At 49.9% G+C, this 16,582-nt stretch overlaps 1 long non-coding RNA gene across 1 annotated transcript; it reads left to right on the top strand.

Moving 5' to 3' along the window:
• Positions 1 to 568: 568 nt before the first annotated feature.
• On the top strand, positions 569 to 3,811 carry LOC128785765 (uncharacterized). Its single transcript, XR_008430018.1, has 2 exons — positions 569 to 962; positions 3,000 to 3,811. It is a non-coding gene; the product is annotated as an uncharacterized LOC128785765 (long non-coding RNA).
• The last annotated feature ends 12,771 nt before the right edge of the window (positions 3,812 to 16,582 follow it).

Genomic DNA, 16,582 nt, shown 5'->3' with positions numbered 1-16,582 from the left:
AAAACATCCTAAATGTGCCTCTTACAGTAATTTAAAGTGATTTTTTTTTTTGGCAAAGACTCATTTGTATAAAAATAGATCCCCACATCAGACAAGCTGGGGTAACCAAATCATGTCACAGAATCACAGAATCCTAAAATAATAGAATCACAAAATCATAGTCATGAAATCATAGAATCACGAAATCATAGTCATGAAATCATAGAATCTTGAAGTCACAGAGCCATCAGGTGGCTTGGGTTGGTTGGAGACACAGATGCACACCCAAAGGATTTGGGACGTTTATGTGGCTGGGCACCAAAGCCACAGCTCTGGCTCGTGTTTCCTCCAGCTGCCTGTGGCCCAGACTGACCCTCCTCATCCAGCTTTTCCCCCTTATCCAGCTCCCATTCCCACACAATTCCCCCTCTTACCTGGGGCAGCCAGGGAGACCAGGAGGAAGGCAGCAAGGACAAGATAGAGGAACCTCATGGCTGGAGAGGAGCTGGGATCTCAGCGAGGCTGGAGCAGGAGGGTCCGAGGGAGCCGGAGCCGGGCGCTCTGAGTGCCACGGCTGGGGATCCTCGGATTTATAGGGCAGAGAGAAGGGTCTGGGGGAGGTCCTGCTGCTCATGGCTCACTGCACAGCACGGCCACCGGCCCCTCCACCCTGCTGGCAAAACTCTGCTCTCCCCAGACCTGCTATCAGCCCCCGATTCAAAGGGAAACCGCGGAGTGTGACAGGAGCGGCCGGGGAGCAGATGGAACAGATGTCCTGGGGCAGAGGGACCTCGCAGGGAAAAAGATCAGTATCACGGCCTTCCCAACCTTTGGCAGGGATGCTGCAGGGCTGGGATGTGGCCAGGATGCACTGACAGCTCTGCCTCTGTTGTCTAGAGCTGTCCCCACACGGGCTGGACACGCTGAGAGGACCCGGTGTCTGTGTGTCACCCTCTTGGGAACCATGACTGCAAACCCCTCTGGTAAATTCAGCAAACATCACATTCCCTGCAGCCTGATCTGTTGTCCCCTCTCACCCCTCTGAAGGGCAGGAACCCTGGAGCTGAGAGCCTTCTCCCAGGAAGATCTGACCACTTGCAGACACTTTGATCAGCCCCTCTCCCTCCAAACCCTCCAGACAGCTCCTGGAGCTCAAGTGTGTTCAGTTTCTGGGGTGGACATGGCCTGATCCCGGCTGTCAGGGGTGCTCTGATGCCAACAGAAGGTTATTCAGAGCAGGGAAATAAGAACTGACTGCAAGGAGTCTGGAGGCAGAAGGATCTCAGCGCTGAGTGGCAGCTTCAGCAGATGGCAAATGAGACTGGCTCAGTGATGGCAAACTGATTTTCACCTTACAGGAATGAGACAGTCCCAAAGAGCACTCAGGGGAAAAAAGCCCAGTGCCCAGAAGCAGGAAAACTGAGTGCTTAGGTTTACTGGAATGGGTGCTGATAGAAATTGGGGTGGTTTTGTGAGTGCTGTTGTTAGTTTTGAGGGTGCTTCATGCTGCAAACTGTGCTGGGGTCCCTCTCTCTGCACATGCAGAGCAAGAATAGAGGTACAAAGGATGGCAGGGAGGATGGTGAGAGCTGGGAACTTATTCCCAAGACAGTAATTAGACTGGGAACTTCCACTGTAGAGGGAGAGGAGTATGTGGGAATGTGTGACAGCACTGTCAAAAAAGTGTCCTAAAAAAGAGAGAGCTCTGGTTTTCCCTTTCCATAGCCAGGGAAGCAGATGACACACGGGCGTTTGATGCACTGAACAAAGGAATTGTTCTTTCCCACTGCCCACAGTGGTGCAACTCACTGCGCCACTGACAGCATGAGAGGAAACAGCCTCAAGCTGCACCAGGGGAGGTTTAGATTGGATATTAAGAAAGATTTGTTCACTAAAATGGTGCCCAGGGAAGTGCTGGAGTCCCCATCCCTGGAGGGATTGAAATGTTGTGTGCATGTGGCACCTGGGGACATGGGTCAGTGGTGGCCTTGGCCGTGCTGGGGGAATGGTTGGACTTGGTGACCTCATAGGGCTTTCCCAACCTTAATGATTCCATGGCTGCTACAGATATTGTGGAACAGGGAGTTGCAAATGTCTTCAGAAGGTAACTGGGGCAGCCAATCTGACTTATTGCTCTGCTCTGAGCAGCTGGGCAGGCTGAACCAGGTGATCTCCAGAGCTCCCTCCCACCCTCTGTTACTCTGTGCTTCCATGAAATCCAAAAAAATCCCCTGGAGGACATTCAGCACAATAATATTCATCCACATCCAGCTCAACAGCCCCAAATATCAGACTGCTGGAACTGGGTGGGTTTCCAGTCTAATGCTGCTCTGTGCTCTCCCACCCTTCTAAGCATCAGCTGTTTGTCACTGTCACACTGGGGACACCTGGCTGGATGGGGACCTGCTACACAGACAGCAACAGAGCTGGGAAGGGGCTGGAGCACCAGGTACAACTGAGGGAGCTGGGAAAGGGGCTCAGCCTGGAGAAAAGGAGGCTCAGGGGGGACCTTCTGGCTCTGCACAACTCCCTGACAGGAGGGGACAGCCAGGGAGGTCAGGCTCTGCTCCCAGGGAACAGGGACAAGACAGGAGGACAGCTTGTGCCAGAGAGGTTTAAACTTGATATTGGGAACAATTTCCTCATGGAAAGGGTTGTCCAGCCCTGGCACAGCAGCCCAGGGCAGTGGTGGAGTCCCCATCCTTGGAGGGATTTAAAAGCCCTGTGGATGTGGCACTTGGGGACATGGGTCAGTGCTGGCCTTGGCAGTGCTGGGGGATGTTTGGACTTGATCTTAGTTAGAGATTTTTCCAAATCTGATAATTCTAAGATCTGTGACTCTGTGACTCCATGGCATGGTTTACCCTTTTGTTGCTGACTTCTAAACAAATCAACTGTCCTGGCACAAGGAGCTGCCTCTCCCTGTGGGTAAATTTTTAGCCCAACCCTGGCTGTGCTTTTTCCTGAGTCTGCTTTACACATTTGCAAACACAATTCCCACTAACCTCCTGTGTCTTCAGAAGACAGGCCTGACTTCCAGTGGGACTGGGACCTGGTCATCCAGCTTGGAGTGGAAGAGATTTACTCTTGTGGATGTCAGCAGGGCGTGACCACTGACATCAGAGAACGGGACATGGAACTGTTCAGCTGCCACTGAAGCTGCAACCATGGAAATAGTGTGTTATCAAAAATGCATGGAACCACAGTGTCCAAGGAATGCCACAAAGGTGCTCCAAGGGCTGGAGCCCCTCTGCTCTGGAGCCAGGCTGGGAGAGCTGGGGGTGTTCACCTGGAGAAGTGAAGGATCCAGGGAGAGCTCAGAGCCCCTTCCAGAGCCTAAAGGGGCTCCAGGAGAGCTGGAGAGGGACTTGGGACAAGGGATGGAGGGACAGGACACAGGGAATGGCTTCCCACTGCCAGAGGGCAGGGATAGATGGGATATTGGGAAGGAATTCTTGGCAGTGAGGGTGGTGAGGCCCTGGCACAGGGTGCCCAGAGAAGCTGTGGCTGCCCCTGGATCCCTGGAATTGTCCAAGGCCAGGTTGGATGGGGCATGGATCAACCTGGAATAGTGGAAGGTGTCCCATGGCAGGGGGTAGGAACAGGATGAGGTCTAAGGTCCTTCCAACCCAAACCATTCTGTGATTCAGTGATCACAATCTCAGTTCTTCCAGATTTTCATTATAGATCATTTTCTTGGTCCTGTAACCATCTCTGCCCTGAGCTCTCTCCAGCTATTCCACCTCCCCTTGAAGCCTGGTCATCTTGGCAGCAAACAGCACCACCTGGAATTCTAATTCAGAATAATAAATGAATTAACTGACGTGCCTGACACGTGATAAACCTGGTGGTTATTTTTATACAAAGAACAATTCCTGCCTTTTCCAGAAGAGAACAGGATGACATTGTCCCAGCGTGTGCACCCTGGTGCCCATTGCAGCCCCACATCTTTCCTGCAGAATCCCTGAATTGCCTGGTGTTGCTTATTCCAGCTTCTCCACCAACTGTTCTGTCTTTTCCAAAAAACAAAAGCCAATCCCCAGTGCCCTCCAGAACAGAGCAGCCCCTTTCAGCCTATTTGTAAATTCAGGAAGGAGGAGCTTTATTCCATTATGGAATTTTTTAATGGAGACCTTGGATAGTTCAGGACTTAGAACAGCTTCTGAGATGTCCTACCATCACCATGGCAACTGGAAATTTATTAACTCCTGCTCATAAACCATTTTTTCCTTCATTTCCCTTAGGCTGTGATCAATACCGGAAAAAAAAAAAAAAACAAAAAAAAAAAAAAAAAAAAAAAAAAAAAACACAAAAAAAAAACAAACTCAAAATCGAGACAAAACACCCAGAAAAATGAATGTGATCAAAATGTTGTAGAGAATCACATTTGGGAGAGGCCCTTGAGGATCCTCAGTGCCAGAGCAATGGTCAGGGTTGGCTGCTCCGTAAAACCACTGGGGAATGGATCTGATAACCCCATTGTGTCCATGCCTTGCAGACAGCACCCAGAGCTTATCAGGAGCCATCCCAGGCTGAATTCCAGCTGCCCTGGGAGCAGCTGTGCTGTGGGCAGCCCCGGCTGGCACTGCTGGAGCACGGCCGTGCCCAGCAGCCGGATCTGGAGAGCGGGAACGGCCCCACGTGCCCGTGGAGCACGGGCCTGGCTGCCAGGTGCCTTTGTGAGAGGGCCCAGCGGGGCAGGGTGACACTGCACAGCCTGGAGAGCAAACAACAGCCCTCTGGAGATGGCTCGAGTCGTCTCCAGGCACAAATGTTTCTGGTTTTTGTTGTTTCATGAGCATTGTTCCATGCTCCCGGCGCAGCAAGAGCTCCCCTGGCCTTGCAGCCTTTAGACTGGATATTGGGGAAAATTCCTTCACTGAAAGGGTCAATGGCACTGGAATGGGCTGCCCAAGGAAGTGGGGGAATCACCATCCCTGGAAGGGTTAAAAAAAAAAGCATGTAAAGGTCTGCTTATGCACGTGGGTCCGTGGTGGCCTCAGCAGTGCTGGGGAATAATGAATGGACTTGATGGCCTTAGAGGGATTTTCCATCCTCAGTGATTCCATGAGTCTGTTTTCTACACTGTTCTGCTTTTCCCTCATTTTCCTTCATGCCCACCCAGGTAACACAGCAAAGGGAGAGGATGGATAGACCTGCAAGGACAAAATTAGGAATTGTCACCTCCAGACTCACCTTATTGCGACACCCTGCAGTGAGACATCCTTGAACACAAACTCCAGTGGCCAGAAACTCCCCAGGAAACTGGAGAAAGTCTCTTCCCACCCTCTCCCCTGTCACTCCTTTTTCCCCCTTCCAGATTTCTCTATTCCTTCTCTTTTTTTTTATGCCTCTGTCCAGCTATTGTCCATATCCAATTTTTGTAACTACACGTTCATACCCTCTCAGCTTCCTTCTTCATTCTTTGCTTTTTCCTTTTTCTTTCCACTTCATATTTTTCTGTTCTCCATGACCACTACAGGGAAATAACCCTGCTCATTTCTGCTGTTGACCATTCATAACCTTTTAGAAGGAATAATTCCATTTACTGGAATTCTGAAGGAAAATGAATCATTACACTGCTACTGAGCAGTGGGGTTTTTCTTTCTTCTTGACAAGAAACTTGGTGGGTTTTTTTAAGATGCAGAGTTTATTTTGTAGATATTGAATGTGTTTGTTCCTAGAAATGTTCAGCAGGGAATCCCTCATTCCAGCTCTTCACGTCCGAATTCAAACAAACACCAACCAGTCGTTGCTGGTGTTGTTTCTTCTTTTCTGGATTCATCTTTTCTGGATGCAAAACCAACAGCTAAAATCTCCTCCTCTGAGTTAAAGCACAAGGAGCAGGAAGGATGGGTCTGGATCAGCTGAAAAACACCCAAAAAAATCCCATTGCTGGGAGATGCTGAAGCCCTTTGCACCACAGGAGGAAGAGCAGAGCTGGAGGAAATCCAGCAGAGGAGAGGAAGGATCTTCTGTGTTCCTTAAAAAAAAAAATAAAAAAAAAAAAAAAAAAATTACTGTATTTTTGAATGGGATGTGATCCAGCCTTGATGGAATTTGGGGTTTTTTAATCCCAGAAATTCCAGAAGCATTTTCCCCAGGCAGATCTGTGGCTTTGCACAGATGTTTTCATCGGCCTCACTTTCTTTCCCTGGCACATGCAGTGACCTCTGTGGTCCTTGTGGCATTGGCATGAGCTGAACCCTGCACCAGTAAATGAAATATTTTCAAATATGGCAGAAATAAATGTCTAGACCTTTCTCCTGATGTAAATCTGGGATTTTTTTCCCTCATTTGCCACCTTGCAACTGTGGTGCCCCAGGGACCTCCCTTTCCCACTGCTCTTGGTTCGTTCAATGCAGAAAAGGGAATGACAAGGGGTTGAATGGCTCAGACAGGGAAACAGCAAAGGAACTGTGATCTCTTCACTCTCCTCTGGCTCTTTCCAGTTAAAAATTTGAAGCCAAGTCCTTGGCATGTCTCTCAGGTGAGCTCTGTTCTGTGCAGCAGGAAGGTGGCTCAAGCATGGCCTGCTTTGGCCATCCCCATGGGATTAAACTGCTCCCAGCTTCCAAAACAGTGGCTTTCTACCCAAATAATGGGTGTGGTCTTTGGTCTACGGCCAGTCCAGAACTTGCACTTGGGATCTGGTGAACGTGCTGCTTGTCCTGGGGCACAGCAGCTCCTGGGGCCGTGCCAACCTTTTGGGAGCATAGCACGGCTTAAACCAGAGGGTGGGCACTCCCTAGGGCAGCTCCAGATTACAGCAGCTCTCAGGATTACAGGGAGAAAGAGGAAGAAATGGGATCAGAACTCCTGGAGTTCAGAAGCTGTGGAGCTGCATTTGTGGTGAAATTTTTCCCCGGTGAGGAATATCCAGTCATGAGCTGAAAATCTCCAGGCAGTGAAGACATCACCACATCTATTATAATTGAATCTCACTTTTAATATTGAAGTTTCTTTATAGAATCATAGAATGGAACCATAGAATGGTTTGGGTTGGAAGGGACCTTATAGGACATCTAGTCCAACCCCCTGCCAGGGCAGGGACACCTTCCACTATCCCAGGTTGCTCCAAGCCCTGTCCAGCCTGGCCTTGGACACTCCCGGGGATCCAGGGGCAGCCAGAGCTTCTCTGGGCAACCTGTGCCAGGGCCTCACCACCCTCACAGGGAAGGACTTTTCCTAGCTTTCAATCCTAAGCTACTTTCTTTCAGTTTAAGCCATTTCCTTTTGCCCTGTCACTCCAGGCTCCTGTAAATTGTCCCTCTCCACATTCCCTGTAGGCACCCTTCAGACTCTGGGAGGGCACCCAGGTGCTGGGCTTGGTGGTGGACACGTGGGGCTGGGTCAATGATTGGACTCGATGATCTTAAAGGGCTTTTTTAGCCTTAATGATTCTGTGATTTCATAAAAAAAAAAAAAAAAAAAAAAAAAAAAAAAAAAAAAAAAAGCACAGGACACAGGACTGCAACAGCAGCTCTGCTTTGTGTCTGATCTTACAGTTAAAGAGACTTTCCAGCCCTGCTGCTGAGCTCCAGCACAGCTGGACATTTTTCCAGCGCTCGCTGTCTCTGTGTCCTGTTTGATTTCTGGAATGACAAGTCACAGCTCTAAATTTATCCCACTGCATGCAACAGGGAGTGGAACAAAAGGCATTTCAGCTGGTGGGAGCATCTCTGACTCTGCTGGGCTGCCCTGGCTCTCATTTTTTTGTCACTGGTACTCTGGCCACTTGTTCTTTATTAACTGGGATCATTAATTGGATTCTGGAAAAAAAGATTTTCAGTTCTCTGCATCCAACTGAGAGGACATTTACTCCCACACTGAGAACCCTTTTTCCCCCAATAACAATGGTTCATACCTCAAGCTACTCAGGAGACTCAGCCTAACAAATCCTCACTCAGCCTGTTCATCTTTGATCTTAAATACTCAGCACAACCTCAGCAGTCACTGCTGAACTGGCAACACCAGAGGGTGGCTCCAGCTCCATTTAAAACCATTTTCCCTGTTTGTGAGCCCAGGGCTTGGAGCAACCTGGAATAGTGGAAGGTGTCCCTGCCCATGGCAGAGGGGTGAAATAAGATGAGCTTAAGATTCCTTTCCACCCAAGCCATGCTGTGATTCTGTGAAGTTCAAGTTTCCCTGCCCACTGAAACAAATTTTTCTAAGCTCCATCAGGTCTGGGAGGGTTTGGATTTGAAGATGTATTGATTTATGCTCTTGAAGATGCAATTCAGGATTCAGCTTTCTCAGGAATGACCTGGCAATTTCCCGAAGTGGGTGAGACCCCAAGAACCCAGTTTTGGAGTTGTGAGGAGTTACCCCAACATCTGCAGCTCCCAGGACAGAGGGAACCTGAGCCAGGTCTCATGGGAAAAGCAGCCCAAATGGTGTTTTCAAAGCACCACAGCTTCTAAAAATAAAAAATAAAATATCAGTTCATAAACAATTTATCACCTCACATTATTCCCACTTCCCTTTCAGAAACAGGTTGTAGAGCAATCCTGTTCTTGAATGACAGAAGCAGAGAAACATGGAATGGTTTGGGTTGGAAAGACCTTGAAGATCATCCAGTTCCAACCCCCCTGCCATGGGGGGCTCATAATAATGCTTCCTTGTGGCTTCCAAAGAAATCACAGTTGTCTCTATTGAAGCCTGTAGTCGCTGTATAAGTATCTGTTTCATTATCATTCAACTTAAACCCAAGTGCAGGTTTGATAGATCAGAAGATAATTTCATTAATGCCCCTTATTTCACACTCCTGTCCAATGGAAAGCCTTTGTAACTGTGGGAATCGGAAAAACAGAAACTTCCACAGACACTGAAGAGTTTAATCTGAAGCCTAAGAAGAAGCTTAGATTGATGTGAAAATACAATACACAGATATTAAGCAGAAAAAATCTTTATATTTCTATAGTTGTAGGTAAGAATATGCCTTAAGTGAGTGAGAAGCTGTACTGATAAGATGGTGAAGGGTTTATAATGTAAGGGTGTAGTTGCATGGAATAAACTGAGTTTAGAAGTTAGAAGCACATGTGTGTACGTGAGTTAGAAACCCATTAGATAAAAGTATCCGCAGTACAGTAGAAATAAGTAAAAGTGATAAGTTAAAAAAGCTAAATAAATTCTGTGGCAACTGTCTATTAGTTTAGAAAGTTACATACTGCCTTGTAACAAAGAAACTTGTGACTACTCCTGAGCTATAGTTGGTTGCTTGCTCCTTCAAAATCTCACAGCCTTTGAAACTGATATTTATCTGAACAAGAAATCATTCTTAGCTTGAAAATAGTCCCATCCCTTCATTTCTAGCAGCAGCAATGATATCGACAAAAAAATCTCAGTTGTCTCTATTGCAACCTGTAGTCACTGTATAAATATCTGTTTCACTATCTTTTAACTTAAACCCGATTGCAGGTGAAGATAACTTCATTAATGCCCCTTATTTCACACTCCTGTCCAATGGAAAGCCTTTGTAACCACAGAGGTTTTCCCTCCTCTGTCACCAAATTCTCTTCCTTTCTATTTTTCTCCTTTCAGGGGCTCTCTGAACCCCCAAAGTCAAATCATATCCACAGTAAAACTCTCAAAGCCACTCCCCTAAAAAATCAGATCATGGCACAACAACACATTAAATATGTATCAGAGCCCTGTGCAGTGGCCTGAGTGGTTTCCTCAGAATTCGGTGTTTTTTGAATCCATGAAAAGGTTGGAATTTTCCCCCTGGAAATGTGAACAAGCCAAGCACAGGTGATATATTAGATATCCCACCCTTCATACTCGGGTCCTGATAAAGGGAAGGTTTTGGGGACTGTTTGTACCTGAGCAATTGTTCTCACTCAGAGTAATTCCAAACAACTCTGGCACCAGGCTCTGTACTCTGTGTACTCCAGGAACACAGAGACCTGGAGGTTTGTCCCTGGGAAGTGCCTGGAGATTTCCATGGCAAGAGAAGATTTTCATAAAGTGAGGAGGGAAAGAAAAAAAGAAGAAAAAAAAAGAAAAAGACAAAAAGCTTAATGGAAAAATGCTAAATTTAGAATCCCAGAATGGTTTGGGTGGAAAGGGACCTTAAAGCTCATCCCATTCACATCCCCTGCAATGGGCAGGGCCAACCTCCACTATCCTAAGGTGCTCCTAAACCTGTCTAACCTGGCCTTGGACACCTCCAGGGATCCAGGGGCAGCCACAGCTTCTCTGGGCAACCTGTTCCAGGGCCTCCCCACCCTCACAGGGAACAGGTAATTCCCAAAATCCCATCCATGCCTGCTCTCTGGCAGTGGGAAGCCATTCCCTGTGTCCTGTTCCTCCATCCCTTGTCCCAAGTTCAGCTCTCCTGGAGCCCCTTTAGGCCCTGGAAAGGGCTCTGAGCTCTCCCCAGATCCTGCTCTTCTCCAGGTGTCCAGCTCTCACCTGCCAGCACCCAATCCCTTTTCCTCAGGAGCATTACATGGTGTCCCCTGATTTCTTGTGACAAAATCGAAAATCTTCACCAGGAACTCATTATTCCCTGGAGGGAAAAAAAAAAAAAAAAAAAAAAAAAAAAAACAAAAAAAAAAAAAGAAGAAATCAGCTAAAAATAATTAGTGATGGAATCTCAGCCCCAAGGAACACTCGTGCGTGTGGTGTGGGGTCCATCTGTCTGTCTGCCTCATCCTGCCAGCCTCCCTCCTCCTGCAGTCTCACTTCAAGGCTGCCCACTCACTCTCTGCTTGCCAAATCCCTGATGTGGCCTTGCTGTGGAGCTGGGAATGCTGGCTGGGAAGCTCTCCCATACCTGCAGCTTCCTCCTCCCAGCTGCCAGGAGGATGGGCCCTGCTGGTGGGGTTGAGTGAGAAATTGTGGATGGCAGCTCCTGGGACACACTGTGAGATCAGACTTCCCCGTGGATGTAACGTGGAAAACAACATCTAAATCAGCTCCAGCTGACTTTCCTGCTATTTTAGCAAATTTCCTCCAAACAGGATGATGTCTCTGCTTCTTCACAGAAGGGTTTTTCTCTCTGCCTCTTTTTCCTCCAGAGCCTTGGCTGGATCCACACCAGTGAACGAAACAATGCCAGGACCAGGCTCAGACATAACATTTCCCCCAGCCCCTGGCAGACTTTTGGCTCCAAGGCAGGGCTCAGGAGTTAGCACAGACAATCCCCAGTGAGCTGCCCACTGTGGGTCCCTTTTTTGGGCAGCCAGGAGATCTTAATGTCCTGTCTATGGCTTGGCCCTTCCAGCTGGCCTTGGATTTATCCCTGTGGATGTGGTCCCTGCACTCACAGATGATCCTCAGCAGCCACAAACCTCCTCTGCCTTGTGCTTGCTGCTCTTCCTGGGAAAACACCAGAGGGTGAAGGAGCTGGGAGTTGGGATAATGGGATCACGATCTATTTCAGGAATGGAAACAAGCACAGAGCCCTAAAAAACCCCAGTGCTCATCCAAGAGGCAAACGGCCATGGGGCTGCAGCATATGGAGGGTGATCCTCTGCCATCCCGCAGCCACTTACTCCTTGGATTCCACAGGCCAACCCCTGCTGGTGTCAGTGCACACGTGGTGGAGGAGAACTCTCCCTCTGGAAAGCCCAAAATCATGGGAATGGCTCCAGATTTGAGACATGTGGCCTCGAGGGTGACTCCGGAGCAGGGAGAGGAACATCTACTCCCCAGGGTCTGCCCCGTGCCCTGGGGTTTTCCAGGAACAGACCCAGACAGTTCATGATCCTGCTCTCCAGGCAGGAGAAGAGGACATGGGAAGAGCCCTGACTCCTGCTGAGGACAGACAAGCTTTTGGCAGAGCTCTCCAGCCCACGCTCCGGGGCAGAGGGAAGCAGATGGCCGGGCATTTAGGGCTCTGGCAGGAGGAATCTCTGGGCCATTGGCAGAGGGCACTGATTTAGCTGCATTTCCTTCTGCTTGGACAATTTCTGTTTGTGCTTCTCCTGCTCGTGGGATTTCTTAGGAGGCTGTGTCAGAGCAAGGAAATGCAGCTGGTGCCTGGAGCCACCTGCTTCCAGCAGCTGGAGAGGCCTCCTTGACCCATTATCAGTCATTATGACCCAAATCCATCCTCAGAAATACCTGTACAACCCATAGACCACAGAATATTTAGGTTGGGAAAGGCCCCTGAGATCAATGAGTCCAATAGCTCACCCAGCACTGTCAAGGCCACCACTGACCCATGTCCCCAAGTGCCACACCCCCATGGCTTTAAACCCCTCCAGGGCTGGGGACTCCACCACTGCCCTGTCCTAGGGCTGGACAACCCTTTCCATAAAGAATTTTTCCCTAATATCCAACTCAAACCTCCCCTGGAACAACTTGAGGCTGTTTCCCCTCACCATTTTTAATTGTGAGAAGAGACCAAGTCCCACCCAGCCACCTCCTCCTGTCAGGGAGTTGTGCAGAGCCACAAGGTCCCCCCCGAGCCCCCTTTTCTCCAGGCTGAGCCCCTTTCCCAGCTCCCTCAGCCTCTCCTCATCATCCCAGTCATGCTCCGGAGTTCTCTGCCTCACTCAGGGCGAGCCTGTACCCCAGCCACGAGATTATCCTAAAATTGTTGGTGTTCAGAGCCCAGCCCGCGGGTTGGGACCTCTCCCATCGAGGGGGAATGCAGGACAGGATGACATGTGCAGCGCCCAGAGATAAGGCTGGCCAGGCAGCCGTGGTTTATTGCACAAGGGCTGTGTTTTTCCCTGCATTGTACATCCCCCATTGTTCCCGAGATCGGGACAATGCTTGCTGACCGATATCAGGGCAGTGTCACAGCTCCAAATGTTGCTGCTCCCGATTTTACAGAAGTAAAACCAAGGCAGGATGGGTCTCCCTGCCGTGTCCAGGGGTTCCTCTGGGAGAGGTGAGGTTCAAACTCAAATTCTTGAGTACTCGATGAGTACATGCATATCGGAATAAATCACACAAAACTCCATTTTCTTCATGGTGGAAAAAGCCCATTCTTTATTCACATAACTCCCTTTTATAGAGTTTTACACACCTCGTGTGTAACTCCAGTTGGTTAGTAGCTTTCTTGCCAATTACTTTATTGGTCAGTAGCAACTTGTTATTCTGTATTGATTGGTCACTCAAACCCCCCGTGTGTACGTGCAGGAAAAGTTGTTTGTGAGAGGGAGTTTTCATTTTTCTATCTTAAAGGTGTAAGAACAGTTTATACAGGGGCTAGCTGTTTTTCACCCAGGAATAGGTGGTTATGTTAACAAACTGCTTACACCAGGATGGCTTTCACATGGGAACTTGCAAAGTGCTAACTTCCCTTGGAAGAAATAACAGAGCAGGCCTGATTTTATGGGGCCTTTCTTTATGATTTTTCTACCTTACTGCAACACACATACATGTACAAGTGAGTACAAACCTCATTTTCCTGACAGTACAAGGCACAAAGACAGAAAAAGACAGGCAGTGAATTCCACCTCAGTGCCAGCCACTCCTCAGGCACATTCCAAGTGCACCCCTAACTCCTTTTTCTCCTCTTTCTCTCTTTTTTCTGTGTAATATCTGATATATCCCTGACTTGAGGGCTGTATGTGATGGGTTTTCCTCTGAGCTGGGCAATGATCCCCTCCCACACATCCCCTGGGGATTGCAGAGTTGTCAGGACCAATGGTGGGATAACAATCAGTCCCTCTCCTGCCCAAATTTGCCTTTTCCCTCCTTCACAGAGCCAGCAGTGCTGTTTCCCCACTGCCCATGGGGCTGAAATCCTTTGTTTTCCTTTGCAGTCACTCCACTTGTGGCTTCCCCATCCCTGGAAGTGTCCAAGGCCAGGTTGGACAGGGCTTGGAGCAGCCTGGGACAGTGGAAGGTGTTGCTGCCATGGCAGGGGTGGAATGGGATGAGTTTTAGGGCCTCTTCCACCTCAAACTGTCAACCCAGAGACCCCTCTTCTCTCTGATGATGTGCATCAGTGCAGACCCACACAAGAGGAGAATTAATCGTCCTTATTATAAAATCTTTGCAATCTTTCCTATAATCTTTGCATCTATCTACAAGATTAAAATTAATTAGACTTTAGGTCATTCCCAGTCACTGGAATCACCAAAACCTCCAGCGCTAACAAGGCACGCTGGCAGCAAACCGGACAAACTCGGCACCAGGGGCCAGGATAAAAATTCAGGTCACCCGATGCAAACACCTCCGCAATCCTCCCCAGGGACAGCTGCCCAGAACAGGCTGTCACCCACTCCTGCCCGCTGGCATCCACCCAGGCTGATCCCATGGGCCAGGGGCTGGACATCCTTGAACCCGAGGCAGCGCCGGGCAGGACGGCGCCAGGAGCCACCCGTCCCCTCCAGAGGGAGCCCAGCAGTGGCTGATCACTCGATTTCCTCACTTTGGTTTGCTCTTCGCCAGAGATGAAGCAGGTGGAGGCTGAGGAGGCAGAGCCTGTCTGGGTGAGTGAGATCTGTGAGATCTGCAGCTCTGGATCACATCCTGGATCCAGCCTCCCTTCCAGCAGCCCCAACGGGCAGAGCAGACAGAAGAGCCCCTCTTCAGGAAAAATCTGATTTTTTTTTTTTTTCCCCCTAAAGATCTGGAGGATCCTTCATCTTTTCCCCACTCCCTAGAACTTCACTTTTCCCGGTTTGTGGCCAGCCCTTCTCTCTCCCACAGATATTCTCAGGGTAAATGCTGGATTTCAGCATCAACAGCCCTGAATTTGGTTTGGAATCACAGGATAATTTTGGTTGGAAGGAACCTTAAAAATCATCCCATTCCACCCCCTGCCATGGGCAGGGACATCTTCTACTATCCCAGGTTGTTCCAAGCCCCGTCCAACCTGGCCTTGGACACTTCCAGGGATCCACATTCCTGCTCACACCTCTGCTAATAAATTTAGCGGTAAGGTTTGGGTTTAGCTGTGCCCAAGCTCTTCCTGACAGGGCTGAACTTTACAGGAATAAACCATGGAAAAGCACTTGAGCTTATGCACCCCTGACCCTGCGGCCTCACCACTGGCTGTGGGATGTTGGCAGTGTCACAGCTTCCAGTGCCTAAACGGGCTCCAGCAGAGCTGGAAAGGGACTTGGGACAAGGGATGGAGGGACAGGACACAGGGAATGGCTTCCCACTGCCAGGGGCAGGGATAGATGGGATATTGGGAAGTAATTCTTGGCTGTGAGGGTGGTGAGGCCCTGGCACAGGTTGCCCAGAGAAGCTGTGGCTGCCCCTGGATCCCTGGAAGTGTCCAAGGCCAGGATGGACAGGGCTTGGAGTGACCTGGGATAATGGAAGTTGTCCCTGCCCATGGCAGGGGGTGGGACTGGATGATCCTTAGGGTCCCTTCCAACCCAAAGCACTCAATAATTCCATGATGGAAACACAGACCCAGTGCAGGAGGGGCTCTGCTGCCACAGCTGGGTGGCTTTGGAAAAGAGCCTGAGGGGGATTTCAGAAAACACCACGTGTGGTGTGGCCAGGCTGAATTTTTGGCCTTTTTCCCAGTTTTAGCAGGAGTGGGACGCTGCTGGGCTGGGGTCAGCAGGGACCTGTCCGTGTTTGTGCTCAGTTCCCGCGGGTTTGCCCCCAAACTGCGGCTGCCCATGGCCTCGGTGGGGCCCGACCCCAGCCCTGCTCCCTGCCCGGCCCGGGGCTGCGGCTCCGGCATCCTGCCCGCTCCTGCTCCATTCCCAATCCCTGCCCGCTCCTGCTCCATTCCAAATCCCTGCCTGTTCCCGCTCCATTCCCAATCCCTGCCCGCTCCTGCTCCATTCCCAATCCCTGCCCGCTCCTGCTCCATTCCCAATCCCTGCCTGTTCCCACTCCATTCCCAATCCCTGCCCGCTCCTGCTCCATTCCCAATCCCTGCCTGCTCCTGCTCCATTCCCAATCCCTGCCTGTTCCCGCTCCATTCCCAATCCCTGTTCCCTTCCTGCTCCATTCCAAATCCCTGCCTGTTCCCGCTCCATTCCCAATCCCTGTTCCCTTCCTGCTCCATTCCCAATCCCTGCCTGTTCCCGCTCCATTCCCAATCCCTGTTCCCTTCCTGCTCCATTCCCAATCCCTGCCTGTTCCCGCTCCATTCCCAATCCCTGTTCCCTTCCTGCTCCATTCCCAATCCCTGCCCGCTCCTGCTCCATTCCCAATCCCTGCCTGTTCCTGCTTCATTCCCAATCCCTGCCTGCTCCATTCCCCTTCCATTAGCAATCCCTGCCCGTTCCCTTTCCCAAACTCTGCCCACTCCATTCTCTCTCTCTCTCTCTGCCGGCTCCATTCCCTCTCTATTCCCATTCCCAACCCTGCCTGATCCATTCTTTCTCTATTCCCATTCCCTGCCCGATCCATTCCCTCCCAATCCCCATTCCGTCTCTCTGCCGGCTCCATTCCCTCTCTGTTCCTATTCCCGCTTCATTCCCGTTCCACTCCCAATCCCTTCCCATTCCCGTTCCATTCCCAATCCTGCCCACTCGATTCCCCCTCTGTTCCCATTCCTGCTCCATTCCCGTTCCATTCCCAATCCCTTCCCATTCCTATTCCATTCCATTCCATTCCATTCCCAATCCCTTCCCATTCCCAATCCCGCCCGATTCATTCCCTCTCTGTTCCCATTCCCGCTCCATTCCCAATCCGTTCCCGTTCCCGTTCTCGTTCTTCCCGC

This window comes from Vidua chalybeata, chromosome 3 (genome assembly GCF_026979565.1).
Source record: "Vidua chalybeata isolate OUT-0048 chromosome 3, bVidCha1 merged haplotype, whole genome shotgun sequence".
NCBI classification, from domain to species: domain Eukaryota; kingdom Metazoa; phylum Chordata; class Aves; order Passeriformes; family Viduidae; genus Vidua; species Vidua chalybeata.
This window is presented reverse-complemented; position numbering and strand designations above follow the sequence as displayed.